This window comes from Piliocolobus tephrosceles, chromosome 2 (genome assembly GCF_002776525.5).
Source record: "Piliocolobus tephrosceles isolate RC106 chromosome 2, ASM277652v3, whole genome shotgun sequence".
NCBI classification, from domain to species: Eukaryota; Metazoa; Chordata; class Mammalia; order Primates; family Cercopithecidae; genus Piliocolobus; species Piliocolobus tephrosceles.
In genome coordinates, this window is record NC_045435.1 from 141,131,660 (window position 1) to 141,158,394 (window position 26,735).

General features: G+C 39.2%; 1 protein-coding gene across 5 annotated transcripts in view; it reads right to left on the reverse strand.

Moving 5' to 3' along the window:
- The window catches only part of LRRC3B (leucine rich repeat containing 3B), an 88,162-nt gene that overhangs the window by 9,257 nt on the left and 52,170 nt on the right, over positions 1–26,735 (reverse strand). Inside the window, exons 1-2 of one of the 5 annotated variants that reach the window (XM_023207235.1) lie at positions 6,790–7,054; positions 250–321 (exon numbers count right to left, since the gene is read on the reverse strand). The exons of the other annotated variants lie outside the window; for them this stretch is intronic. The gene's annotated coding sequence lies outside the window, so the exon portion shown is untranslated. Of the gene's footprint in view, positions 1–249; positions 322–6,789; positions 7,055–26,735 lie in introns of those variants that run through there. 5 annotated transcript variants of the gene reach the window in all.

Consider the following 26,735-nt stretch of genomic DNA (forward strand, 5'->3'; position numbering starts at 1 on the left):
GGGAGCAAGCATCTGGAGTCCTATTTCACTGTCCCATAAGATTCTTTCGTAGAACAGAAGGACTCCAGCAACACAAAACTGTAGGGTAGATGCATAGATTTTGAGCAAGTGGCCACCTGAAATGAATCCACTGTCAGAGTCAGGGTAGCCACATGGCGGAAGAGCATGAAAGCCTCAGGAGAAAGAGACCTGAATCCTCTCATCCTATTAATTCTACCTCCCGAGCAGCTGCCACCCAGTCATGCTCACCTCGGGGTGGGGTGGAATGGAAGGCAGAGAAGAGAAATCAAGCCACTTACTAAATCCTCTTTCCCTTTGAGCCTGAAACAAAGGGAAGGGGAGAACAGTTAAATAATAAATGAAATTCAGGGTTTTTGTTAATCTCTTAAACTCATCATTTAAATGATCATTTTTGATTTTTATTTTGGTTTAAATTAACTGAGTTTGTGACTTAAAATAATATTAGGACAATCTATTATCTAGGGGTAAGTACAACATTATGGGGCTTACTAATTTGCATTCAGAGACTAGAAGAGAATGATCAAGAGGATAGAAATTAAAGAAACAGTAGAGGCAAGAAGGAAAGTTTCATTTTATGCTGGTTACACATGTATTACCTCACCACAATTCTCACAAAACCCCTAAAAGGTAGCAATTGCAACCCTTGTACGGATTAACAAATTGAGGCTTAAAGAAGTTATATAACCCATTTATGGTAACAAGTGCTAAATTACACAGGCAAGAGCTTAACTGAAGTCCTTTGGCTTCCAAAGCACATGTGATCAAACATGGCACCATACACCATTTTACAGCTAAACTATACTTTTTTCCTTCCAAACTGACTCCACTAAGATAGGAAACAAGGACCAAGATGGATTTTTAAATTAAGGGAAGTATACTTCCAAGTCAAAAGCTCTAAAATTATCCATTTGCCTTACATTTGTGAACTACTTTAGAAGCTTGTGGGGCAAGTTCATATGCATGCTCTCATTTGATTATCTCTAAACAGCGCTGTCAAATACACATCGTGGACATTATTAGTCTCTATGTTAATACAGTAGAGGAAATCATAAAATGGAGACTCCTCAAAGCCACAGAGCTGGTTAGTAGAAGGAAAGAACCTGCATCTCAGATATCCCCCAGAACAGGTCTCATTTAACATGTGTTGGTTTCTATATCTCTTTTCCTGGCTACTTTTTATGTGAATGTCTATAAACACAAATGGTGAGTTTCAAATGCCTAACCAGCTCTCTGTGACCTCTTTCTGCCAAAGTTGGGAAAATCAAAGAGGGAGACAACCCCTTCTCCTGTTAGAATTTCTTAAAGGCCACTCTGATATAAAACTTTTATCAAAATCACACAAAATCCATTTGTTCTAGATCTCAGTCAATTAAGGCACTGCTTTTCCACTTTTGAAATCTATTTCACAAGATAAATCTTCAAGCAAACCCTCAGTATATTGGGAAAGAACTGACTCTTCTGAACACATTAACTCCTTCCTACAAGATCTAGTGCTTGTAGATCTTTAGAGTGGATTTAAAGTTTGTCCTACCAATGAATTCACTGGAAAAACAAACAAATACATTTTATAAAACCCACTTTTTATGAACCCAGCATTTATCCCTCTGTGAGTACTGAGCACAGCATAAAGATACCACGATGTCTCTGCTAACATCCATATTTATTATGCAACATGCTGAAAGTTTATAGGGAGACTGAGTGGGAATCTATCCATCTTGGTTTCTTTCTGTTTCTCTACTATTATTTCACAGCAAGTGCTTATGACATTTACAACGTGAGAGCTTTGCAAACTTTTAACATCTAATCTACATAAATGTAGTCTCTCCAAGATTCACCAGAGTCCAGGATAACTTGAAAGCTTCCTTTAGAAAGCCCTTACTTATGCTGAATTCAGTTGTACTTCTGAGTAGGATGAGTGTCACAATTTTTTTTTAAACATATCCTGCTTAACCCTGAGTTATCCTTCTTACACAAGATGCTGTAATAATATTCACTGGGTTGGTGGGAAAAACACAGGATTGAGATCCAAAATGAAGACCCAGAAACTGGATTCAAACCTCAGCTTCCCAAGGAATGAATTTCAGGAGTTTAGCACAACATTCGTACTTCCATCCCTTAGTTTCCCTAGGACTATCATCAATAATATCCACCTCAATGATCTCACAGTTACAAGGAGACAATAAAATATATGTGAAATGTGCTTCAAAACCTGTCAATGACGATTCAAAGATGATTAGGTTTAAATTTTAATTATTTTCCTAAAATATAAGATCATTCTGTTTTGAGGGTTTCACATTTCTTTTTCTTAAGTATAACCAATTAGGAAATGATTCTCACATCACATACAGTATTCATGCCAATATATATTTAACCCAAATCTAATCAAGAGGAAGGCATCAGACCAATTCACAATTTGAGGTATTTTACTAATCTGGACTTTTTGAAATTTCACTGAAGAAAAACAAAAAACAAAAATAAAAAGAAACAAAACAAAATAATAATAAAACACAGGCTTTAGAACTGTTCTAGATTAAAGAGAAGAGATGTCGCAACTGAAGACAATGCAAGAGATCAACTTCTGGATTTAAAGGAAATGCTAGAAAAGGACATTATTGGAACAACTGGGGGAAATTTGAATGTACACCGTATGTAAGGTATTATTACATCAAATTTACAGATCATGAAATTTATCCTGATATAAATAGAATGGAGGCAGTTGTTGTTCTTAGGAGGCACATACTGAAGTATTTTGGGGTAAAGTGTCTTAACAACTGCAGCTGTCAAATTATTCAGTGAAAACAAAATATATCTGTTTATACAGAGTGAGAAACAGTGGTGGGAAAAAAATTAACAATTTTTAAAGGGATAATAATGGATATACAAGTGTTCATTGCACCAATTTTTCAAGTTGTCTTAAAGTTTCAAATTTTTCAAATAAAAATTTGGGGTAGGGGAGATTCCACACCTTAAAATCAAGGGGAAGATTTGGTGATGCAAAAAAGTCTAAGGAATCCTAGATAGAGTAAGGCTTATCCCGTCAGAGTGACACAAAACAGAAACCCAAGGTGAAATGAGCAGTGATTCTCATTTGCAATTGCATTTCATGAACTCCAGGACTCCATTTCACTGCCGTAGGAGACATGTGCAAGGTGCACTTGGTTTTAATTGGCCAATGTGGCCACTAACTCATTGTATAGTTTCTCTATCCTAGTTTTCTCATCTAAACGTGAGGGTAATAAAAGTTCCACCTCACAAGGGTGAGATGGGGATTAAATGAGATAACACATGTAAAACATTTAGAAGATCTGTTGTTACAAGATACACTCTCAGTCAGAGTTACTACTACCACTCCTAGTACTACTGCCACCACCACCACCACCGCCATCATCTTACATTGATGTCTGCTATGACAATGTCGAGCCTTCACCATCTTTTTTTTTTTTTTATTATTCTTTGAGATGGAGTCTCGCTCTGTCACCCAGGCTGGAGTGCAGAGGCGTGATCTCGGCTCACTGCAAGCTCCGCCTTCCGGGTTCACGGCATTCTCCTGCCTCAGCTTCCAGAGTAGCTAGGACTACAGGCACCCGCCACCACGCCCAGCTAATTTTTTGTAGTTTTAGTAGAGAAGGGGTTTCACCGTGTTAGCCAGGATGGTCTCGATCTCCTGACCTCATGATCCGTCCGCCTCTGCCTCCCAAAGCGCTGGGATTACAGGCTTGAGCCACTGCGCCCGGCCAGAGACTTCACCATCTTACACCTTGTCTTCTCTCTGCTATGACAATATTTCTAAAGAGTCAATAATTTCATTTTACCAACTTTTTCATGTTATTCCAAGAGGGATCCACATTCAGAGACATAGCTAAATCAGAATCATAGGATGGTAAAGAAAATGAACCACATAATGAGGGAAGAGGATGAATGGCATAATTCTGATGGTGGCTAACATTTTGTGGGCACCTTCTATGTACAAGGCACTGGGCCAAATGCTTTACTTCAAAAATAGAAAGAAATTTTGCTCCCAAGATGCTTATACCTAGAGTCTTTGCATATCTGATTTAAATGCCAAAATGTGAGGGTTTGGGGTTGATATTTAGGATGAGATTTTGTACTTTGAGTTGATGCTGTAATGAGTTGAGAATTTTGGGGGATGTCTGAATATGATTAATATATTTTGCATGGAGGATGGTGGTAAATCTTTGGGAATCAGAGGTAGATTACGATAAGCCAAAAAATGGTCCAAAAATATCTAGGTCCTGATCACTGGAACCTGTGAATGTTACCTTTTCTGGAAAAAGAATCTTTGCAGATGTGATTAAATTAAGGATCTTGAGATGGAGAGATTATCCTGGATTATCTGGATGAGCCCTAAATGTAATTTTGAGTGTTCTTATCAAAAGGATACAGAGGGAGATCTAACACAGAAGAAAAGGCACTGTAACAACTAAGGTAAAGATTGAAGTGATATAGCCACAAGTCAAGAAGTGCTGACAAGCTACCAGAAGCTAAAAGTTTCAAGCAATATATTGTCCTTTATAGCCTTTGCAGGTAGTGTGGCCCTACCCAAAAAATCGATTTTTTTGTCCATTGAAACTGACTTCAGACTCACCTCCAGAACTATAAGAAAATAGATGTGTGTTATTTTTAGCCACCGAGATTGTGGCAATTTGCTACAGAAGCTATAGGAAAATAATACGGTAGTAAATGGAGAATAGAACTTGAAGTCAATTCCATCTGACTCCCCATTACATGACTTAAGAGTTTTTGCTGCCACTAAGTACCTTGCTTAACTGAGTTTTCTGGCAGCTAAAGAAAGAAAACAAAAACATCAAATTACAAAATGGTTATTATCTAAAATAGTCAAAATGATTAGTTATTAGCAAAGATAAAATTTTTTCAGATTTTATCATTTTCAAAAAATCCTAGGAAAGAGCTGCCAGAGAACATAATGGACAATGTCTTTAAGATTTCACTGATGATGCAGATACGTTCTTCTTTGACCTCAGGCATACAGTGAAGTCATTGATGTGTACAAGACTTTCTAAGCCATAGAAAATTAAATTATGATCTAGGGATGATTTTTACTAGAGGTAAGGATAAAACCAGGATGAGATAGAAATGTGGTGGAACAGGATAGTTAGTATGTCCCTTACAGTGGGGGGCCCACAGAATGTATTGTACAAACAAAGACACGTCTAACAGTGAAAAGCAGTGCTAGTGACAGTTGTGCTGGGACAACAGGTTCAAGAAGGAACAGTCCCAGGCAAAATGGAACATGTAGTCACCTCACTTAAAAACAGCATTCTTAAGAGTTAGGAGACAGTTTGATCAAATTTACAGAATGCCATTTTAAAAGAATATATCAATCCCCGAGACTAAAACAAATCTCTGTACACAGCTCACAGTCTTCCTAGACACCCACAGAGATTAGCCCCTGTAGGCTATTAATTTAAAATTTTACAAATAGTGTTAAAACACATTTGAAATTTAAAAAAATGCATAATTCATATATGTAACCCATCAAATACTTTGTTCTTCCACACCTTATAGGTGTATACACACATCATTTTACAGTTGCCATGTTAGCATAGGTAACAATTTTGTGTTTCTGTCTTTTTCAGGGTTATAAATTGTCATGACCTTCATCATTTTAATGCCTACACGGTATCTCAATGAATGGGGTTATATGTTAGATCTATTTACCCATTATTCTTTTGTTAGATATTTAGGTTTTCTCCTATGATTTGCTATCACAAATAATGTGGAATAAAATTATTCCTTTGCTATCACAAATAATGTGGAATAAAATTATTCCATTCCTGGTCTACATCGTTGAAAGAGCCAGCTGATAACAACATGGGAATACCTTTAAAATGAGAAAAGTTTGGTTACGTCTGTGTCCTTGGCATCAAAGTTAAACTATGCAGAGCTGTTCCATGGGAAGGTAACAGCCTGAGGAGGCTGAAATGCCCTCCCCTGGTTTTGGCCATTGTAGATTTTGCACATACAGGCATCTGATGAGAACCATTGTCTCAGTCCTTTTGCTCCCTTGTTAGAACAGAGTAGACCAGAAAGTCAGGGTCCAATTTTTTGGTCAAAAGTATATATTTAAGCACACATGTTTATCTACAGATGCTATAACATTTCTTAGAAATGGTCCACTATGTTTCCTAAGAAGAGACATTGGGGAAAAATAATGCCCTTTATGTGTTTTCTATTAAAAAAATAACAACTGTGCAAAGACATGTATATAAAACTGGTTTTTTCAAACTGTCTTTTTGTACAGCAAAAAAGAAAAATAAAGTAGTTTAAAAAAAAATAGAATTCATTTAAATATTTGTCATAAAGAGATTGATTAAATAAATATGGTACATCAACAAAATGAATGAAGCAATCTGCAAATCCTGATAAAAAGATGTCAAATACATATCACTGAGATAAAAATTTGAATGTGTAATCCCATCTGTGTAAGGCAGAACAGAAGCATCTACACACACACACGTACACACAGCTTTTAAAGTTGTGGAAAAACAAGAACAAATTGGTAGTAGTTTTACCTTTAGGGGACAGTTCTGGAGGTTGATAATATTAAGGATAAAATTTTTACTTTTTACTTTACACCATTTTCTATAGTCATAATTTTTCACCATGAGCATAATCGTAACAACTAAGCAACAAAGAGATTTGCCAGGAGGCATTGACAGACAACCGATTTCCTGTTAAGTGCTATGGTAGATATGAAAGTATATGAGACATCGTGCCTCTTCTTACCAGTGGAGCCACTCTGGACTGTTTAAACTTTCTTAGTCTCAACAAAATGTACAGACATCATCTGGAACCTGAAGCTAGATAAAATCAAGTTCAACTTTCATTTCTGATACCAGCTAGGAGGTCTTGGACAAGCCAAGCAATTGTTCCGAGTTTCAGTTTCCTCAACTAGAACTAAGAATAATGCTTATTTCATGGAGTTCTGATGTGGTTCTGATAATGACTGTCTCATAGTAGATGCTTGGCAAATATTATTAGCTCTGAATACAACTTCAAAGGGATCAGAATCACATTAACATTTTCCAGGGGTTCTATGGAAAGTTAGGTGTCTGAGAGTTCTACAAATGAATATTATGAAGTCATAAGTCTGGAAAACACTGTTTCTGAGACTCACAATGGATACCAACCTGTTAAAGGTTCTGATAGTTGCAGTAAAGTATTTATTAACCCAGATTTTCCCAAATATGTTTGGCTCCCTGCTGAAGGCCTCCCCAGGTCTTCTTATTTTTATAGTGAAATCACCGGTAGAATAAAACATTGCTATTAATGACTTAATACATTCAGATTTAAATGGACAACTTTTAATACTACCTCTACTACTACAATTACTACTACTAATACACTCACACTTTACCTAAATATTCTGGAAGAGTATGAGGTGACAAGTTTTGCAAATGAGGATTCTAGTTGCACTCGATCAGTGTCAGGTTGCATAATATTACCATAGAGAAACACCTACCACCCACTAATGTCTATTGCAGGCAGAGAAGAAAAAATTAATAATCAATAGTTATCACTAAGGATTTTTTGTTTTATTAAAGAAATGTCCCTGGACTTAAACTAGACATACTTATAAGTAAATGAAGATGAATGGACTATTGTGTTTCAATTTTATACTCTGCTGTTTCCTCATCTTCAGATACCACTTTTCGTTTTGAAAAGATTATTTAATACTGTTACCCTTAAAGGCTTTTAAAACCTTATAAAGCAGTATTTTTTTAAAGGACTTTGGAATTAGGCATACCTAAGTTTGTCTACCTTTGTCATTCAGCCTCTTAGTTACTAGTTACTGCTAGTAATTTGAACTTAATCAGTTTTGTGATTTTTAGGGCATTTTACTTAACACTGGACCTCAACGTTTTCATCTATAAAATTGGCATGATGATATCTATTTCACATGGTTTGATAGATTGCTTCCAAAACTGAATTCCATGATTCCTCATCTTGTATTATCCATGGTCTTTTGCAATGCGACCTTAAAGTGCCTTAAATCGACAGGTGGAGCCTATTTTTCCATTCTTTAAATATGGTCTGGATTGGGACTGTTGAGGCAGATGTGAGATTGATGAGGCAGATGTGACACTATGGCAGTTCTGATCCTAGGCTTCTCCAAAAGGTATTGCATGTTCCTGCTCTTGCTCTGAGAACCCTGCCCAGTCATCACGTGAACAAGCCCTGGCTAGCCTGCTGGATGTTAAGAAATCATATAAAGGAGAAGCCAGTTGTTCTAGCTGAGGTATCCCAAGCCTAGAGCCAGTCACTCTCCAAACATATGGGAAAACCAGCCTGATCGTTAGAGCCAACTACCTGATCTGCAGCTGACCATAGGCTAATGAGCCAAGACTAGAAGAACCACCAAGCTACTCATGGATTTGTGAGCAATAATAAATGCCACTGAATTTGTAAATACTTGTTATGTGGAGAAAGCTAACTGATACACATGGCTATTTTATCGATTAAATAAGTTAATATATTTATATTTATGTTTTTATCACAAACCCTGATATTGGTTTCACACATATACACTAACAACTAATAGAAGAGTATGCTTTTTAATAAAAGCATAGTAGAAACCTCATTTTAAAGTATTGTAATTGCTCAATGCTGAAGGACACAGCAGTTCCATTGTCATTAGATACCACATTATTTAATTCTATTTGCTGAACATGACAGTCAATAATGTTCTAAGTTGTTACGATAACTTTCAAGCAGCTGAGAGAAACTGATACACAGATGAAAGATATCCATGCTAAGGTTTAATCTGAATAAAAAATTTAAATATTGTTTGTTCACATATCCCTGGTGTCTAGCACAGTTCCTGGTGTGGAATTAGTGCTCTATTAGTGTAGTGCAGGGGTTAAGACCAGGGACTCAGAAGTCAGACTATCTGAGTCTAAACCCCAGTTTCCATATTAACCTTGCCTTACCTCAGTTTCTCCATCTGTAAAATGAGTATAACAGCAGTACTTATTTCTTCTATTGGTAGAAAGGACTAAGTGATATTATTTAGGCAAAATAGTTAGAATGAGACCTGGCAGAGTAAGTGCAAAATAAATATTAGCTATTTCTCTTTGTTGACTGATTTTTATTTTAAACAAACTCTTGGAAATAGAGCCTGTGTGGCATATAGTCATCTTAATGGACATGTGTGGATAGCCATCCTGGTACCTGTGATTCTCTGCAGCTCCCAGAAGCTCTCTTGCAAACACAAAGACAAACATCAAAGAGACAACTACAAAGGAGACAGATTCTAGAGATTCAGTGAAGAATTTAAATGACATGTCTCGGTAATTCTGATGAAACATAACTGACATAAATAACATTCTGTTAATTCAGGAGTATTGCCAGCATGTGGATAGTATAAGGTTCTCACCCAATATTATGTCTGCAAAAGGCTTCCATCGAATGGAGCCCACTCTCCATTATCCATGACTGAAGAGTAGGCTATCAAAAGAGTGCTCTCCCCCATTTCATTTTGGCCATTGATTCCCCAACAAACCTTGTCCAGAACTGTGACATCACGCAAATTCTCACTAAATTATCCAGACTAATGACCTAAAACCGACACCGGGATGCTGATTTCAATTAGAGATGGATGGAGAAGTTATTTTCACACAACGCTTATCCTTCCTTCCCGTTTTTATTTCCTAATCACGAAGTCAAAAATCTGGTTACAGAGTCAGTGAGGTGGGTAAGCAGCTTGGAGTTGAGACAGATTACACACATGAAGCATAAAATAGAAAGCCAAATTTTCAAGAATCATCTCAAAACAAAGTTGCTCTTCTGAATCTCATCATTTTTCTTTTCCAGAACCACTGTGCATCAAATCAAATGGAATAACTATCCCTCCAATTTCTTGGTAGAAGTAAAGTGGTGTATAAATTATCCCTAACCTTCATATAATTTGCTCTTGATTTCAGATTTAGATTCTCCATTCTCTTAAGCATTCTAATGTAAACTTTCAAATTTCATCTTCTCAGTGATCACATGGGGATCATGTAAGGTCAAGTTTTCCTCATTTAATTTATCCTGTATATATATATATACATATATATATATATAGACACACACACACACATTCATATACATGTATACATATATGCATATGTATATAAAAGCTTAAGTCCTCATTCCTTAAAGAAAATGATAGAATGGAAGAACCAAACAACTAATATTTGTGGAACAATGAAGTCAAACAAAAAGTTGCCTAAATACTATCAATGGAAATGTAATTCTAACAGTACGATAATCAGATAGGCTGCCTCCTGTTTACCTAATTATGCCAATAACTAGGCAACCCTTTTAAACCAATTACTTGGATATAGCCTAGAAATGTTCTTGCCTCTCTGTTATCACATGAACAGTTTATCTTCTCAGTTAGACATAGATTTTTTCCAGCCAAGAGAAATCTTCCTTTCATAGTAAGGAAACCCCCAAGGACAAACAAGAAAATCAGAACTGAGATTACCACCCATCTTTTCTATACCGTGCAGTTCGTTGAAGTTCCATAGAGAAATAATGTTGCTCTGAGTTGATTTTCCTCTGGGAAGCACCCGGAAAAATTAACAGCTACCTAGGGACTTAGCTTTTGTCAACAACGAACCAAATAAAACTTTCCAAACCCATTTAATTGTCCGCATGATGCAGTAAGACTTTCCCTATCTCCTTGCTCAGACATAATGCATCAATTTAAATAAAACCAGATTGGCATTCTCCAACCTAGCATTTATTCTCTTTTGGTGAACCAGCTGGCAGGTAAGATTAGTAAAGACAGGAGGAATCCATGCAGGCAAAACTAAGAAAGTCAAGCAGAGGAGAGACAGCCATTTCCAGAACAAGATAATGTAAATCTTCATCTAGCCTTCTTTAGCTACTTGCACAATCTTTTAAAAATAGACATCATCATATTAACATGAAGTCACAAATTTCACTGCATCTGGGGTAGTTTCAGGAATCATAACCAAATCGCTACCACATCAAACCAATTATTATCTATATTCAGCTCAACAAACCTGTGTTTGGTCACGTATGCCCATGTTTTACATTTTTACCATGCCTATGGCTTTTGCTTTGTGCAGAGTCATAGCATGTAAGAGGAGGAAGGTGGTGGGGAACCAGGTGGGGTCTCCTCAATTCCCTGATTTAGTAACATTCAGTCCAAGCAGAGGCACAATCCACCCTGAGCATTTCCCCCTCTTTGTCTTTCCAATTCACCAACACCAAGTCACAGATGGGAGGACTGGACAGAGCAGAGTAAAACACCCATGTGTGGGTGGGCCTGTGGACCATCTGACTGTTACAGCTGTGGGCATCCCAGAGCTACCTTGGAGCAAATAATACAGTCTGTGCTCAGAACATGTTTGCTCAGTGCAGATCTGGATGGCTGAAAAGCCGGTGGGAGCCTCTCGAGAACCTAAAAGTCCCGGGGGTGGGCCACTGTACCCTTCACAATGCAGATTTGGCCACCTCTTTATGGAAGTCCATATGGAAATGGAGAAAGAGCAGGAGAGAGAGTAGACACTAATTACCAGCTCCTCCTTGCACAATCAGGTTCAAAACAAAAGGAGAGAGCCTCTCACTTGGGAGAAATGGAAACAACAGTATCTAATTCATGAAACCTAAAATCTGGAAAGATCAAGAAGATGATACGTCTACTCTCCCAGAAAGCCACCCAGGGATGGCCACTGTCAGAGGGAGGTCAGATTCCATGAGAAGGTCACCATTGTTTAACATGTCAGGACTGGTCCTGGTGTCCCAGTTGCACTGTTATTGAGCCTGTGATGCCAGCTTGGCCTACAAGTTTGAGAAACATCTAGTCAAAACATGAAGGTAAAATATTTACAAAGAGTGAGAGTCAGGGAGAGACTGAATCTGTACTAAGTAAATTTTTCACTTTAAATGTACCAGCATTTCTCTCTTTTCCCCTACTTCGTCTCCAACTTAGAAGGAAAGAAATCATTATCAACCCTTAGGGAGGTGGAGCATCTGAGAGTCTATAAGGGCTCCTCATGCTCAGCTGCTGGAACTCCCTGGAGTCTAGGAAACATCACAGGTCTGCAGACACTGAGGTCTCTCCACCTGTGGAAGGTGGCACTCATCCCATTATGGGATAACTGAGGCCTTGATGACGTTAAAAAGTGATTCTTCTACTTTGCAGTAGATTCTCATCTGTTTGGGGATCTAGGCACATCTGTTTACAACTGACCAACAATTATTCATGGAAATGCTGTGCTTGTCATTCTACAGCCACAAACGAAAGTGGTTAAAAATTGTACTCTAGGCAGTGATTATAGGGGTGAGATGGTGATATGGTTTGGATCTGTGTCCCCACTTAAATCTCATTTTCAACTGTAATCCTCAGTGTTGGAGGTGGAGCCTGGTGGGAGGTAATTGGAACACAGGGGAGGATCTTTCATGACTGGTTTAGCACCATCCCCTTGGTGCTGTTCTCATGATGGGTTCTCATGATATCTGGTTGTTTAAAAGTGTGTGGCATCTCCCTCTCTTTCTTCCTGCTCTGGCCATGTAAGATGTGCCTGATTCCCCTCTGCTTTGTGCCATGATTGAAAGCTTCCCGAGGCCTCCCCAGAAGCTGAGCAGATGCCAGCATCATGCTTCCTGTACAGCCTGAAGAACCATGAACAAATTAAACTTCTTTTCATTATAAATTACCCAGTCTCAGGTATTTTTTATAGCAATCCTGGAATAGGCTAATGCAGATGGGAACAGTCATTATTTTTTATTGGTGCTGGCAAATATTCCCTGACCAAGTCAAACTTTCACCCGTGGCACAAAGCAACAGCAAATATTATTTTTTCTGTGGTTCTCTATTTAAAATGTGTGCCTGCTCTTCTCTGTAAGGGAGCATTCTTTTCTGCTGACCAGAAAAGTACAGATGCCCAGATGTCTAGAAAGAGCTGTGGATGTATTTTAATTATTTTTTACTCAACATAATTTATGGGTCCACATCTCGATATATCTTTGTAGGTTCATCCCTTTTCTATTAATCTGTTATCATAAAACTTCCATGTTATGTCCTCCCATGTGCACGAGGATACCTGAGCCTCCTTCTGATGTAACCAAGATGGAAGCTTCAGTGAGGTGTCTTTGTATCACCAAAGCAAGGAGGAATCTGACAAAAGTCTTCCCAGAGGCTACTTGTGAAGCATGTCCTTGTTTGGTGGTTCCGTCCAGTGGCTGCTGTGGGATGAGATAAAGCTGCAGGAGGCAGAGGAGCCAAGGCTAATTCTTCCTTATTCAAACTATGGATTATCTCAACCTTTGATACTCTTCCCATTCCATCTATCTCCTGAGTCCTGGGTCATTTTCATTGCTCATTATCACCAGCACCAGAGGGAACACAGAGGAAATGAAGGAAGTTGAAATTCAAATGAATCGATTCTACCACTTGTTAGCAGCTCAGCTCACAAGTACACCAAGGGAGGAGGCTGCAGCTCTTCTGTGGGTTTCAATTCTCCTTGCTATTCTTGTACCCCATGCTGCCAGGCAATATCGAGTGGGCTGTATGGAAACGATCTCTGGGATGAAAAAAGAAGTGGGGGTAGCTCCCTCTAACAGTAGCTTCTTCAAAGAAAAGAAAAAGCAATTATATGCTCAGCGGCAGCATGCCACACAGAGAAGCCCAAATTTTATTAAACAAACTCATATTTGGAAGCGTACTATACCCTCAGAAAACTAGAGAGAAAGGAATGCTGAGAACATATTTAGAGCAATTATAATGCAGAGGATACACTGATTGTCATAGCAGCAAACATTTTAAATAAAGAGGACATTTCCTTAAAAGATTATGCTAAGGACAGCAAAAGCAGAAGCAAGCAAAGGCTGTATTAAAATCCAGAAGAAAAATGCATTGAGACCTTTAAAACCACTGTTATCAACACAGGTAGAATGGCAGGGAGAGAATAGAACCCTGGAGCAAATGGAATCGTCTTTTTCTCCCTGCACTTAAAAGATAAGACAGGGTTGGACTACAGTCCCCAGTGCCCTGTCCTGCTCTCAGTGGTGGACATTGTGAGGCACTACCTAGATGACCCTGCAACAAAGGCCTCGCCCCAGCTTCCGGGAGTGTAAGTTGCAGAGAGCTTTCAATTAGTGACCCCTTCGGGGATTGTCTCTGTGGCAGAGAGACACTTTGCCTTCCAGAAACAGCCCACATCCGATGACTGACCAATGGGGGAGGATGAAGGTCTGGCTCTCTCAGTCTAATATGGGACAGCTCTGAGGGACCATTCTAGATCCAGAGCAGGCTGTGAGGTTGGCTGAGGCTGTCGTTGGTTCTCCATTACAGCTCATCTTCTCCTTCTTGCCATTCCTTCCCACCCCATTCACAAATGTTGATCCCAAGCGTACTCCTTAATAAGCCTCTTGCATGCCAAATCCCATCTCAGTCTTCTTCCCTAGAATCTCAACATGCAACAGTTAATAGCCACTAATCTTTGCCCACTCTTGGTTTTTTCTTTTCTTGATACTTTTTTTCTGAGCTGAATATGTACTTTTGTGAATGAGGTTGGTATATACCCCAAGAAGTTAAGTTATGTAACACATCAAAGAAGAAACGCAGGTAGGCTGGTGGGGGATGCCAAAGAGCAAAAGGCTATGAATGATCCAAATGGAAACTGAATAAAAAGATTGGACTTCAAATTAAATATTTAAAGAAGCAGTGTTGAAGTTACCATAAGGAGCATGGAAAATTAAGAAATAACCATTTACTGGCCAGGCATGGTGGCTCATGCCTGTAATCCCAGCACTTTGGGAGGTCAAAGCGGGCAGATCACAAGGTCAGGAGATGGAGACCATCCTGGCTAACACGGTGAAACCCCATCTCTACTAAAAAATACAAAAAATTAGCCAGGCGTAGCGTGTGTGCCTGCAGTCCCAGCTACTCAAGAGGCTAAGGCAGGAGAATGGCGTGAACCCAGGAGGCAGAGCTTGCAGTGAGCAGAGATGGCACCACTGCACTCCAGCCTGGGCGACAGAGTGAGACTCTGTCTCAAAGGAAAAAAAAAAAGGAAATAAATAAATAACCGTTTACCCAGGCAAAGCAAGGGGCATAGTCTGTGTGAATCCTATACCACCGCTAAGTCTATTAATGAACAAGTAACTTTTTTAGGTAAGCCTAAGAACTTGGTATTTTCTATCTGAAGGAACTACTGCCAATAGAATCTTAGAGAATGTTTGCCACCAGAAAAAGATACCATAACTGAGAGACTGGACTAAGTTATCAATGGAGCATATCTGGGCATGTCCCCCCACTGAACCACTAAATGGGACACAGTAATTAAACCCCAAGTCTGAGAGGAGGAAAGCAGGCAACTTGCTCAGTGAATGGAGATTCATGAAACAAAGATCCTTCTGAATTATTGTATATGAAATTTCCATCAATTGCACTGCATAAGTAAATTAAGGTGTAGTCATAAAAGAGTAATAGTAAATAGTTATTTTTAAAAATGAGGTATATAGATATATACACACATATATATATATGTATGAGTGAAGCTTGTATAGATTTGAAGTATATATGTGAATCTATATATATAATTATATATATATATATATATAGAGAGAGAGAGAGAGGGAGAGGGAGTCTACCATGTCTTAATATTAAAAGAAAAAAATACCAGTTGCAAAACAGTGTGTGTTGTGGCATAATTCCATTTTAATTAGCAAATATATGTATGGCATCACGTACTACTCTGATATCTTCACAATTACTAACTTATTTAATACTCATAACCATTTTTTGAGTTATTTGCAATAATTATCCCCATTTTCCAGATGAAAAAAAAAAAAGTAATGAGGCACACTGAAATTAGTTCCTCCAAGGTCACAGAGCTGGTAGGTGACTAAGCCAGAATTTGAACCCATGCAGAATCCATGCTAACCACTACATTGGACTTTCTCTCACTATTATCATGTCTGTGCAAGCAAAAAGCATATCAAGTCAATTGAAATTATCTCTCTTGCCCTCTCTCCTACCACACTGAAGCTGGCTCTTGCAAACAGGAACTATCCTGATATCACCTAACATCTGAATGGTGTCTTAGAGTTTATAATGTATCTTTACGGAACTGGAGTCATCATCACTATGCTTTGCAAAATTTTCAGTTCTCCTTCCTTGGGAAGGAGTAGGATTTCCCCCTCCACTCTATCTATTTATTTATTAATTAGAGATTGGGTCTCACTGTGTCACCCAGGCTAGAGTGCAATGGTGTGATCACAGTGTACTACAGCCCAAAACTCCTGGGCTCAAGGGATCCTCCTGACTCAGTCTCCCATGAGTAGTGGAGACTGCAGGCCTGTGCCACCATGCCCAGCTTCCAATCTCTTTAAAGTTAAGTGTGGCCAAGTAATCACTTTGACTGATGAGTCTGAGCAGAACTTGTGTGAGTTTTAGGCCTTCCCCAAGCCCCCCACCCCCAACCCCAGTATTCCTTGGTCCATGAGTAAATAGGAAGACCATATTCCTCACCGATCCATATTGGACACATAACATGAATGAGAAAATAAACTTTTGTCCTTTTAAGCTTCTGAGATTTGAGGTTCATTTGTTACCACAGAATTATTGAGCCTATGTTCACTGTTACAGTTGGGTATCCTCCTTACACAAACTAAGATTCAGAGAAATGTAATGACTGGTCGTTGGTCACATACTAGTAAGATAGGTAGCATTTTGACAAGCAGAGACTAAAGGGAGGTGATCATTTTAGAAAACAAGAAAGTCAAGTAAATCAAGAAGGCAAAAACAAATGAACAAACATGAAACCCCCCAAAAAACAACAACTACCCCTGTGTGGGCCAGGCACGGTGGTGGCTCATGCCTGCAATCCCAGCACTTTGGGAGGCCAATATGGGTGGATCGCCTGAGGTCAGGAATTCGAGACCAGCCTGACCAACATGGTGAAACCCCATCTCTACTAAAAATACAAAATTAGCTGGATGTGGTGGCGTACACCTGTAATCCAAGCTACTTGGGAGGCTGAGGCAGAAGAATCACTTGAAGCCAGGAAGTGGAGGTTGCAGTGAGCTGAGATTGCACCACTGCACTCCAGCCTGGGCAACAAGTGCAAAACTCCATCAAAAAAAAAAAAAAAAAGAGAAAAAAAGAAAAAAAGAAGAAAAACCCCTGTGTTTGAGTGACTGCAAGCACTCCATTGTATGTGAGAATGGAGTAACAAAGATCTGCTACTGGTGAACTCAGGGATCTGAATGAATAATGAGTTCCACTCTGAACATATTACATATGTTTATGGAAAGTCAGCGCTATGGTCTGAATGTTTGTCCCTTCCAAAACGTGTGTTGAAATTTAAGTGCTATCCATAGTATTAAGAGGTGATACCTTTGAGAACTGATTAAGCTATGAGGGCTTTCCCTCCTAGGTGGATTAATGCCATTTAAAAAGGACAAGTTTGGCCCCCTTTTTGTCTCTTTGCCCTTCCGCCTTTTGCCATGTGGTGGTGCAGCAAGAGGGCACTTGCCAGATGCCAGCACCTAGATCTTGGACTTCTCAGTATCTAGAACTGTGAGAAAATAAGTTACCCAGTCTTGGTGTTCTGTCATAGTGCACAAAATGGACTAAGGCAGTCAGAAAGAGAGCTGAAGTAAAGAACCAGAAATTGTCAGAAAGGAGATAGAAAAGAGTAAGCACACATGCAGCACATATCATGGTCAAGGTAAGGATAGTATCATAATTTTCCAACCAACCTGCCCATTTCTGAATACTGCATAGTCCTTTAAATGCCATATAGATTGAGACTGACTTAATTTCTGTGGGAACCAGTGGGATTGACAGTTACATATAATCTACTTTCACCCTTGGTTCCTTGGATACTATGGATACTATCAGAGAGCACAAAGCTTTGTGAAAGCATAGAGAGGGCTGGAACTTTCCCAACTTTGTTTTCAAACAACGTGGAGAATAAAGATTCCAAGGAATTGTTCATCTGACCGTGATCCTGACTGAATAACTTGAGCAAATCATCTAAATTGGCTGATTCACCAGGAGAAATGGGACAAGTCCACAGCAGACAACTCAGCCAGAAGGATCCTGAGAAAATATTGAGAGAAACAAGTCCTGTGGACAAAGGATCAGCTTTTGTCAGACATCAGTATGACTTATGCTCAAAAAGGAACCCAAAGAGCTGGTGCCAAGATTTGTCTGACAAAGTGCTCTAAAGTAAGAACAGAGATTTATTCCTGAGAAATTGTGCTGCAGATATCTTAGGAAAAGTGTGCATCCTACCTCTACACAAACAAATGAGGTTGGGGGGAGGGCAGACAGAAAATGAAAAGCTGGCAAGGCTGCTGTCTTAGGCCAGAAGAATTGATAACTAATGGGCTGATCAGAGTGGTGGACTGGTTTTGCTTTGAGAAGGTAGTATTTCTAGTTTCACTGTTTCAACAGGGTGCAACCTTATGCACGTATGGTTCCACCCAGCCACAGCCTTCCTAACCTCATGGACAAGGACTTTGAATATGGTTGTGCTTTCATTCCTCCTTGGAGTTCAACATTTGCTGGTGAGGACCTGCCATAAACCTCTGCCTCCTGGGGATCCAACTCATAGCATATCTTTTCCAACCCCCTTCTTTATTTCTCTAGACCTTGCTGGAGCTTATGTTTGGCCTAAACTGATGGGCCCCAAAGAACTGTGATGCTACAACTACTCAAATCTGACTTTGCCAATATTTGGATATTTCAGCTGCTGCTGCCACAATTTACCCAACAGATCAGATGGTTGTGGTATTGAAATGCCATCATGCAGTAAGGTGGTCCTATATTGTAGTTTAAACTGTTGTCTCCTCCTTCCTTGATGGGACAAGGGATGCCCCTAGACTGTAGTGTCATTTTAAACTGCTGCCCTCTTCCTTGATGGGACAAGGGATGCACCAGAGCCTCTTAGTTTCTCTTTCCTTGGTCTTGACCTTTCCTAACCTCCTCCCATTCCCAAATGGTGCCCTCGAAGTCCCAGAACAGCTTGCAACCAAGTAAGCATGACTGGAATAAACAAGATATCAGAACTGAGCTTCTGGGGTTTAAAAACTGGCATAAAAACTATAGATAGGATTGTTTTTGTGTGTCATTCTTACAGGCTGCAGAATGCCTGTGAGAGAAACACAGGGTATAAATTAGAAATTCTCAGATTTTACATTGTTTGGGGTAAACAAAATGGAAAAGTGAAACAGGAAATACAGAGCTAATTGATGTAGAAGAGGAAACACAGCAATTTTTTGACACTTTTAATGTGCAGCAGCTGAATGCCACATGCAATATGCAATGGGGAGGGGAAAACTATCCACTGGGGCAATGCCACTTTGTGAAAACCCTGAGAGGGGAGCTGTGCAGAGGCCCAGTGGTACTTAAAAGTGAATGACAGCCCCACCAAAAGGAGCATTTAGTTTTTCTCCAGGCTGGGGACTGTCTTTCTGGTGGCACTTGGCCAGGAAACATACTTTCCCATCTCAATGACAGGACTTCCTGGGGGAAAATAAATAGGTCTTCCCGCCAGGAACAAAGGCAAAAGGAAATGTAGTAATGAATAACTACAGTTATTCAGTAAATAAGTTGACTGGAGAAAGCAACCAAAGCAGTTCTTTTCTGCAACTGACAATGTATATACGCATGAAAGTTTGAGGTTGGAGAGGTGACAGGAGAAGCAAAGGAGAGGCAGTGAACTTGAGAGTTTGCCAGGAAAAGGGCGGCAGTAATGAGAGGCAAGCTATGCGTATAGGGGTTCTCAAGCCTAGGTAACATATAAGAAAAACAAAAGGAGCATGAAAAACAGCTGGACAAGAGGAAAGGGCAGCTACAAAGCTATTGGCAAGTCTTGTGTGAGAAGGGATTGGGAGTTAACCACAGTACCTTCTTATTCACGGTTTTGCTCTCCATGGTTTCAGTGATCCCTGGTCAACCATAGTCCCCAAATAGGTGAATACAGTACCATAAGTTATTCTGAGAGAGAGAGGGAGAGACCATATTCCTATACATTTTATTAAGAATATTTTTATAATCATTATATTTTATTCTAATTTATTGTTAATATCTTATTGTGTCTAATTTATAAATTAAACTTTATCATAGGATATAATATGACAAGAAATGTATACACCAAAACTTGTATGTATAGGAAAAAACATAGTGTATGTAGGGTTTAGTAATATTCATGGCTTCCGGCATCTGCTGGGGGTTTTGGAAAGTGTCCCCTGAGGATAAGTGAGGACTACTATATTCCATTCAAGAGGCTTTGGCTTATTTTAGAAATACTTTTGTTTTTACCAGATCTATCAACCATCTGGTTGCTACTCAGTGCCTGACAGTGATTGACATTAATGATAATATACTGATAAGAATAATTACTATAATTGTAGGGGCTGACATTTATTTGGCCCTTATTTGGGACTATAGGCTTTATACACTTCATGTTATCCTATTTCACCTCCAGAGCTACCCTGAAAGATATGAATCTCTATGATCCCCTTTTACAGATAAGAAAAATCAAGTCTCAGAGAAGCTTGCTTGAATTATTAATAATTGCAAAGCCTGATTTCAATCCAAATCTGCCAATTCTAGAACCTGAGCTCATAAACATTATGGAATATTATCTCTTGCTCAACACAGACAATGAGGTTTATGCCTGTTCTTCCCTAGTAGACTGTGAGGAAGAGAGGTTACATGTGCTACTTATATGTTCTCATAAGTATATTTAATTTAGCCTTAGTTTTCAAGTCAATTTCCCTGTTAAAACTACATATTAAATAGGACACATTTTTCTCCCCACAAAATCTACACCTATAATTATGTTCGTTAATACAATTCAGTGTGATCCCAAAGGATTCACATTATGTTAATTATGTCTAAAAGCGCTTCCATAAACATCAAAAGAACAATAAAAAAGTACAAGCAATGTCAATAAGAACAGAAACTATATATTATCTTCCAAACTATCCTTCCTTTCTTCTTCCTCCCTCAAAAGCTATTTTTTTAAAAAGCCTACTCCAGACCACAATAATTCAGTTACCTTTTGTAGTATATAAGTGATAAAAATAAATATTCGAGAGAACAAAATAACAGATTTTCTCTTCTCTGTCCAATGCTAACTTTGGTCTTTGGCTGCAGAAACTAAATTCTATGATTAATAATGAAATAGGAAAGATAACACTTTCTTTCTAGATTACCATGCTTTTCTGAAATATTTGGAACTCTGTATTTTAGGATACGCCAAAATAAATCCCCTGTCTGGGCTAGACTATACTTTGTATCTTCTGGTCACAATGAAACAAAGCTGTTGGAGACAAGGAGGGAAAAATCAGCTATAGAGTTTCCTTTACCAAATGCAATGCCGAATAATCTTGTCACATTTTATGCACAGGCTTACGACATTCTGTGGGAAGATATGGGAGGTCAATTATTTGGACAATATTGGGATGTAGAGTAGGAATTGCACGCTGTGACATGGAATGATGGAGAGGCTTTGGGGAACTACTGAGGTGTGATATGTGTGACATTTCTGGGCTACCCTACCCACAAATGGATGCAATATAAACTTCTATTTCGCAGACCCCTTGGGGAAATTTACAATCTTTGCTCATGGCATTAGACCTCAAATAGGAGAAATCCTCTAAGAACATTCGTTTACTTTATTTCTAAAACAGAGATGCAAACCATTTCCTAAATAGATTAATGAGATAAATATTCCAAAAGCACAACTTAACAGGATCCCTAAACACAGAAACTTCAAGAAGAGAATTTGTACATTTAATTTTTCCCGCCTCAATGGGTGTTTTTACTGGGAAGTGGGGGCAGAGAGGTGGTATTGGAAAGTCTGGGAAGCACCCGTGCCTGTCGGGCTGGCTTTGTAATACTTGCCCTTCCCTGGATTGTGAACCAGCAGCATCTGCGTCACCTGGGAGAGTCCTAGAAATACTGAATTTTAAGCACTGCCTCAGACTTACTGTGTCAGAATCTGCATTTTCACAAGATCTGGGAAATTTGTTGCACATGAAAGTTGAATCGCTCTGCTTAGTCCTCCTCTGCAGGCTGAAGAAGAAAAGCAAGTGAGCTCTGTAGAGGATGGGATAGTGGCCAGTGGAGAGAATGAAGCTCAGGGATTCTGTGTTCTCTGTTATGTGACACACTTTTGTTCTCCTAACCCAAATCCTTTAATCACTCCCTCTCATTCGTTTATTTGCTCATTTAACAGATATTTTCTTATGAGCGTCCTACATGCCACAGACTGTTCTTGATGTTGAGCCTATAGCAGAGAACACCACAGACAAGGCCTCTGCACTCATAAAGCTCTGCATTCTGGTGGAGGAGGGCAGGGAGGACAGGTGACACACAAATAAATGATGTAATGTCAGGAGAAATAATAACTACCAAGCAGAATAACAATAAAGCAGAATAAAAGCATGGAACATGTTGCAGTGGATGGTGCTATTTTAAATAGGAAGGTTAGTGGAAGCCTCCCCAGGGAGGTAACACTTGAACAGAGAACTGACTGAAGTGAGGAAACAATCTGTGAAGACAGTGAAAGGTACAGAGCTCCAGGAGAAGGAACACCACGTACCAAGACCCTGAGCCACCCTCAGCTTCTTTGAGGAAAAGTGAAAAGTTGAGTGTGACTGCAGCTAAGCAGGCAGAGGCACAGTGGTAGAGACAGGCTTGGCGAGGCCAGCAGGGAGACCATGGAGATCTCAAATACTGTGCCAGAAGGTTTGGATTTTATTCTAAGTATGATGAGAAGCCACTGGGATTTGATCACAGAAGTGAGATGAACTGATTTACATATTGAAAAGATCGCTCTGGCTGTTGTGGTCACACCAAGACTACCTGCTATCATCTTTCTTGCAGAAGCACCTGGATGAGAGACTGTCCAACCTAGAGGATTTTGTCCAACTCTGTTTAAATATTTGAATAACTGAATGAATAACTGATGAATGGATGAATGAATGATTTTAGCTGTCCAGGTTATGGTTGTTATTGTTGTTGTTGTTATTATTATTATTATTATTATTATTATCATCATCATCATCATCTAGCTGTCTTATTCGTGAGCATAGGATTTGATAAGATCTTTTCTCATCAAATACATTTGTATTTGATGTATGATAGCAGACCTGTTGTCAACAGAGCCCACACAAATATTCCTGGAAGATCTGATGTTAGAGGAATTTCAGTTTTCACTTTTCGTTTTTAATGAGAAAGAGAAAAGGTACACGTCTTTCTCATTGAAAGAACTTATGAAACAACTCATAATTCTTCTTCCCAGAAAGTCTTTATTCTCTCTTTATTCTTAAAGGCTTTTGTGCTAACTGTCAACAGAATATGAATTGGGTATTGGATAACCCCCAAAGTCATTTTTATATCTGGTTCTATGAATCTATGATTTAATATCCTCCTATTGTGGTGCTTTTCCAATCCTTCTTTCAGAGTAAACTTTAAGAACCAGCATCATGCTTCTCATGTGGTTTTGAGGGTCCCCTGGCTCTTAGGTACAAACCTTGGGTATGGATGCTACTCAGGATGCAGAATCTGATTCTTCAGGCATCAGCACTGACCAGGAATCCCACTACTTTTTTTTTTTTTTTTCATTTTTTGAGACAGGGTCTCACTCTGTTACCCAGGCTGAAATGTAGTGGCGTGATCTTGGATCACCGTAACCTTCGCCTCCCAGGCTCAAGCTATTCCCCTACCTCAGCCTTCCGAGTAACTGGGATTACAGGCTTGTGCCATCACACCCAGATAATTTTTGTATGTTTAGTAGAGATGGGGTTTCATCATGTTGACCAGGCTGGTCTCAAACTCCTGGGCTCAAGTGATCCACCCACTTCAGCTTTCCAAAGTGCTGGGATTATAGGTGTGATCCACCTCACCCAGTGAATTCCACTACTTCTCCCATATGTTCATAAATTTCACAGGAATGCTTCTTGGACTTTCAAATGTACCTAAAACTACAGTTAAAAATACCAATCTTGGCTGGGCATGATGGCTCATACGTATAAACCGAGCACTTTGGGAGGCCAAGGCAGGTTGGTCACTTGAGCCCAGGAGTTTGAGACCAGCCTGGGCAACATGGCGAGATCCTGTCTCTACAAAAAAACAAAAAAGAAGAAAAATACAAAAATTAGCCAAGCATGGTGGCACATGCCTGTAGTCCCAGCTACTCGGGAACTGAGGTGGGAGGATCACTTGAGCCCAGGAGGTCAAGGCTGCAGTGAGCCATGATCACACCACAGCACTCCAGCCTGGATGACAGAGTGAGACCCTGTCTCACAAAAAAAGGCAAAACAAAACAAAACAAAGGCTATTTATCATATTTGTATTCAAGTTTGGCTGACAATAAGAATGTGTCATATGTATACATTTGTTTCTTTGGTCTTGTGGCATTATTGTCCTTACATGCTCTAAATATTCTTCAGAGGTCTATGCCATTGGCACACGGATGCTCCCAGTGTCCCCCAACAAGCTGGCCAATCTGCTTTGACTCACATAGGCCATCCCTTCCTCACATACAAGCCTGCCAGCCTTTCTAATGTGGGTAGGATGCTGGTGAGCAGCCTGCTCCCTGGCAGTAGTGCAAGTCGATCACAGGCAAAAGAACACCTCACACAGTGCCTCCTGCCCAGGGTTGTGACCACTACCAGTCACTGGCTGAACCTCCCTTAGATTCACCCTGGTATGAAAGATTATGGGAAGTACAGCTTATGGGAAGTACACTAGAATACTGGTGCTTATTTTCAGTATCAACCCTCCCCTCACATTCCCACTCTCCAGAAACAAAACAAAACAAAACAAAACAAAACAAAACAAACCAGGGCTTCCTTGTATAATGAGTGCCTTATTTTTGCATAGCCCTGTACAGTTATCAAGGTACTTCATGCACACGATTTCTTTGATTATTCAACATCCCTGCAAAGAAGGAAGGTATGGTTTTTGTCTCCATTTTGCAAATGAGATTGATGACTCACCTTCTTGACTCATCAGTGATGGGGCTAGAATAAGAAAGTGTGCTCTTGACCCCTAGACTAGTGTCATTTCTATTCCAGCATGACACCTTGCCCAACCCCGCTTTATACTGTGGTTTGAAAGCACTAACACGTTCATTCTACACTTCTTCTACCCAGAGCATGTCTACAGTGAAGCCTGGACCTCCTCCTTATAAATCACACTGCCAGATCAGTGTTCATGGATGTGCAAATTTAAAAATGAAATGAACAAAGGATGATGTCAGATTGCCACATTTTATTTTACCAACTACCACCATTATTTAATAAAAGAAATGATATGTTTCATCATAAAGAATAAGAAGATAAACATTCTAGAATAAGGGCTAGTTTTTCCCAAGAAACAACAATTAAGGTGTTTCATATCAACCTATTTTTAAAAATGCTGTATATTTTCAAATTTAAAATTAGAAGAATTTTCCTTTAACTATGCTGTAATTATTTAATTGATACATGTTTGCCAACCTGAGTATATATTCAAATATATGCATATATATTCAACAATGCCAGAAAAAAAAAAAAAACAGTATTCCAATTAACTTATTTTTTATCAATACCTTTGCCAAACTTCCAGTTTCACGTGCTGTTTGGCAAAAATGGAAAAAACACTCACTGGGGCTTCTTCACACAGCTTGGAATATTCTGGGCAAACTGAAAGAAGTTGAGAATTAATTGTTTCCATGCCACCAACCGCTTTTCCTACATTCTCACTCTTTGGAGCGCCAGGAAGACAGTGGGTAGTTGGCACAGTGTGTGTCTGGCTGAAGGTAGCAAGTACTCCAGGAAGGGGCATGTGGCACCTAGAGCTCATGGCATAGGCCTGACTCACAACCTCAACCTTGTCAGTGGTGAATTCATCTGACTGGGGTGTCACAGACACATGCAGACTTGATTTTAAGAATCACTGGCTTTGTTTATATGCTATACCTGAATGTAGCCATTTTATTTTAAGAAAATGACAAAAGCTCCTACCTGTATCTACCTGCTTAAATAGGTATCTACTTATATGCAATAGAATCAGGTGGGCAGAACCACACCAGGAAGACATACTACTAGAGTACACAGAAAACAAAGATCAAAGACTAGAACATGTTGAGAGGAGGATTTCTTGTTCTTTCTGCCTGTGATACCCCAGGGTGTTTCCAATTATTTCAAGTCATGTCATGGAATATCAATAAAATAGCCCAACGTAAAACTACTTGGAATCATTTTTAAATTATATTTAAGCCCATGCTATTTGGGAAATCTTCAGGAAAACAATAGACAGGCGCTGGTCTACACTGACACTCAGTATTAGGCCAGGTGACTTCACTGAGAAGGAAAACATGGGAGAAGAAGTAGGGAGAAGTATGTAGGTTGTACAAATAAGGAGGGAGCAAGGATGAGTTCATTTTTAGAAATGCCCAATCTGAGTTCTTTGTGGGGCTTCCTGGTTGTGATATCTAGTGGGTACTTATAAGTTCATTTAGTCATCTAAAATATTTATTTTATATATATATTTACTATCAAATCCTGTATTTGGTGCTAGGCACAAGGGAGAATATAGGCCCTGCTTCCATGAATAACCTAGATTTTAACATCAGGAATAGAATAGATAGAATGTTTTTATTCTTTGAGAAAACTTGTTTTGAAATATATAATTCATTTAGAAA